This window comes from Elephantulus edwardii, unplaced genomic scaffold (genome assembly GCF_000299155.1).
Source record: "Elephantulus edwardii isolate Elephantulus edwardi_28Jun2011 unplaced genomic scaffold, EleEdw1.0 scaffold00234, whole genome shotgun sequence".
NCBI lineage: Eukaryota > Metazoa > Chordata > Mammalia > Macroscelidea > Macroscelididae > Elephantulus > Elephantulus edwardii.
Window position 1 is genome coordinate 394,515 of NW_006399984.1, and position 3,448 is coordinate 397,962.

At 42.7% G+C, this 3,448-nt stretch overlaps 1 protein-coding gene across 2 annotated transcripts in view; it reads right to left on the minus strand.

The window, feature by feature from the left end:
* GABRB3 (gamma-aminobutyric acid (GABA) A receptor, beta 3) overlaps positions 1–3,448 on the minus strand; it is a 484,556-nt gene that overhangs the window by 344,397 nt on the left and 136,711 nt on the right. The window lies entirely within an intron of this gene.

Sequence of the window (3,448 nt, forward strand, 5' to 3'; positions counted from 1 at the left end):
ACAATGACTTATTCATTGCAAATACCTTTTTAGAGAGACATAAGCACAGTTTATATACATGGACCTGATGGTATGCATAAGAATCAGATCAATTACATCTGTGGAAAGAACTGCTGGAGAAGCTCAGTATCAGCTGTGAAAACCAGGACAGGAGCTAATTGTGGTAAAGACCACCAACTACTCATATGCAAGTTTAAGCTGAAGCTGAGGAAAATTAAACCAAATCCACGAGAACCAAAATATGACTTTGAGTCTATCACACTTGAATTTCAGAATCACCTAAGAAACAGGTTTGAGGCCTTGAACACTAATGAGCAAAGACCAGATGAGTTATGGGAAGATATCAAGGGTATCATCCAGGAAGAGTGCAAACGGTCATTGCAAAGACAGAAGAGGAAGAGAAGACCAAAATGGATATCAGAAGAGACTCTGACTATTGCAGTGGAGTACAGAGAATCCAAAGCACAAGGAAGAATTCAAGATAGTAAAGAGTTGAACAGAAGATTTCAAAAGGCAGCACAGGATGACAAAATAAAGTATTACAAGGAAATGTTCAAGGAGCTGGAGTCAGAAAATCAAAAGGGCTGAACACGCTCAGCATTTCTTAACCTCAAGGAACTGAAGAAGAAATTCAAAACTTGAGGGGCTATAATCAAGGATGCTTTAGGAAGAGTATTAAATGATCCAGGAAGTGTTAAAAAAAGTTAGAAAGAATATACTGAGTCACTGTATTGAAAGGAATTGGTAGACACGGAAGAATTTCATGAAACAACATATGAGCAAGAGCCTATGAAGATGAAGGAAGAAGTTTAAGCTGCCTTGAAGGAAATAGCAAAAAATAAGGCCCCAGGAATAGATAGTATACCAACTGACATATTTCAGCTAATAGATGCTGCCCTGGACATGCTCACCACGTTGTGCCAAGAAATCAGGAGAACAACCACTGGGCCGACTGACTGGAAGACATCTATATTTGTTCCCATGCCAAAGAAATGTGACCCAACAGAGTGTGGAAACTACAGGACAATCTCATTGATTTCACATGCAAGCAAGATTCTACCGAAGATGATCCCAAAAACGACTGGAACAGCACATCAGCAGAGAACTGCCAGAAGTCTAGGCTGGGCTTAGAAGGGGTCATGGTAATAGGGATATTGTAGCTAATGTTAGATGGATCTTAGCTGAAAGCAGGGAATACCAAAGGAATGTATCTCCGTGTTTCATTGACTATGCAAGGCGTTTGACTGTGTGGATCATAATAAACAGGCTGACTCTGAGAAGAATTGGAATCCCAGAACAGTTGAGCATTCTAATGCGAAACCTATACTTGGTCCAAGAGGCACTTGTCAGAACAGAGCAAGAACACTGCAGGTTCAAAATTCGGAATGGCGTAAGCCAGCAATGTGTCCTGTCTCCATACCTTTCAACCTGTATGCAGAATAGATCATCCGGGAGGCTGGGCTCTATGAGGAGAAGTGTGGTGTCACGATTGGTGGAAGATTCATCAACAATTGTCTTATGCACATGACACAACACTGTTTGCTGAAACTGAGGAGTACCTGAAGAGGGACAAGGACTGCAGCCTCCAATATGGATTGAGGCTCAATGTCAAGAAGACAAAGATTCTCACCACTGGACCAACTGGCAGCATCGGGATGGAAGGTGAAGAGATTGAGATTGTTCACAGCTTTAGTTTGCTTGGCTCCACAGTCAACACTGTTGGCACCAGTAGCCAGGAAATTAAAAGACGTATTGCAATGGGAAAGTCTGCTGTTAAGGACCTCGCCAAAGTACTTAAGAGCAATGGTGTCTCTCTGGAGACTGAGGTGCGTCTGATACAGTCCATGGTCTTTGCTATCACTTGTTATGCATCAGAGAGTTGGACAGTGACTAAAGAGGATAGAAGGAGAATTGATGCCTTTGAGCTGTGGTGCTGGAGAAGAGTATTGAGGGTACCATGGACTGCTAGGAAAACAAGCAGATTCATTCTGGAAAGGGTTAAACTGGGTGGCTCCCTGAAGGCAAGGATTCTGAGGCTCCATCTAACATACTTTGGACATGTTCTAAGGAAGGACTGGTCCTTGGAGAGGGATATCATGCTTGGGAGGGTAGAGGGACAGCGCAGGAGGGTAAGGCCCTCTAGGAGGCGGACTGATTCAGTGAATGGGTAATCAGGATGGGTGTATCGGGGACAGTGCGATTGACACAGGACAGAGCAGTTTAGGCCTGTTGTACATAGAATCGGTATAAGTAGCAAGTGACTCGGCTGCACATAACAACAACATTACCATGGTCACTGTGTCAAACCATCTCATCCAGGATCTTCTCCTGTACTAACCCTCCCCTCTTCCAAGGATGATGTCCTTCTCCAAAGACAGGTCCCACCTAGCAACATGCCTGAATTGTGTGAGATTGAGTTTCAAAATCATCACTTCCAAGGAGCAAATCATTTACACCCTCTCCAAGGTAGACCTTTATTTGTTATCTTGGCAGTCCATGTTCAATACTCCTCTCCAGCACCATAACTAAAAGACATCAACACTTCTTCTGTGATATTTAGTCACTGTCCAGCTCTCTGATGCATAGCAATTAATTGCAAAGATGGCCTAAGTCAGGCTTACGTTAGTCTCCAGACTGACATCATTGCTCTTCAGCACCCTGAAAAAGTCCCTAATAGCAGACTTTACAATTGCAACCCCTCTTTTAATTTCCTTATTGCTGATGGCAAGAGGGTTGATTGTGCTGATAAGCAGGATGAAATTGTTAATAATCTCAATCTCTTCTCCACCAATAGTAATGTTGCCAGTTGGCCCAGTGGTGGACATCTTTGCTTTCTTGATGCTGAGTTTGAATCCATATTGAGTCTTTGACCTTCTGCAGCAAATGCCTCAGGTCCTCCTCCATTTTGGCAAGCAAGGTTTTTGATGAGTCTTCTGCCAATCCTGATGCCACATTCTTCCTCATAAAGTCAGAATAATTTGTTCTGTATACAGACTGGAAAGGTATGAAAACATTACTGATGCAATCCTTTCTTAATTTTAAGCCATGTAGTTTCCTTGTTCTGATGACTGCTTCCTGGTGTAAGTACAGGTTTTGCTTGAGCACAATCAAGTGTTCTGGGATTCATATTATCCTGAATGTTAGCCACAATTTGTTGTGATCCACATATTCAAATGCCTTTGGAGAGTCAATAAAATATACACTCTTCTGGTACTCTTTCTTTTCAGTCACAATTCATCTGACATTGGCAATGATGTCCCTCGTGCTACACCTCTTCTAAACCCAGCTTGTATTTCTGACAGTTCTATGTTCATGTTGCAATGTTGTGTTGTTGTTGTTATGTGCCATCAAGTCGCCTGCGACTCATAGCGACCCTATGTACAACAGCCCTAAACTCCGCTCTGTCCTGTGCCAATCGCACTGTCTCTGACACTCCCATCCCAATTAT